Genomic DNA, 462 nt, shown 5'->3' on the forward strand with positions numbered 1-462 from the left:
TAAGATGGTTGCATGAGTTGAGTGTAAGATTTGTAACAGTGTACCAGAATACTGTACAATACTTGGATCAATGTTGTGACGTTCGGATAACATGTTTTGATAGATAGATGGTTGATGACAAAATACTTTGATTGATAGGTGTTTAAGAGTTTGATTGACATTAATGGAAGTAAAATCCAATGTTTAAACCCAACTTCAAGGGACATGAATGTCATATTCAAGATATGTATGTAAGTTAATTTGAAATTGAATAAAAAATCTACAATTGCAATGTATGTAACACTTGTATTGAAATTAAACTAGTCATCAGAGATGGGGAGTTACGGATTATACTCCATTAAACATTTATAAATTATAGTTGAATAGAAAATAATAAGTTTGTTAATTATTAAGTATAGTTCTTTAAAATTTAACTGATTGGCAGTTTGATAATGCTTTTTGTGAAAATGAATGACAGATGCA

This window comes from Ptychodera flava, chromosome 10 (genome assembly GCF_041260155.1).
Source record: "Ptychodera flava strain L36383 chromosome 10, AS_Pfla_20210202, whole genome shotgun sequence".
In the NCBI taxonomy this organism is placed as follows: domain Eukaryota; kingdom Metazoa; phylum Hemichordata; class Enteropneusta; family Ptychoderidae; genus Ptychodera; species Ptychodera flava.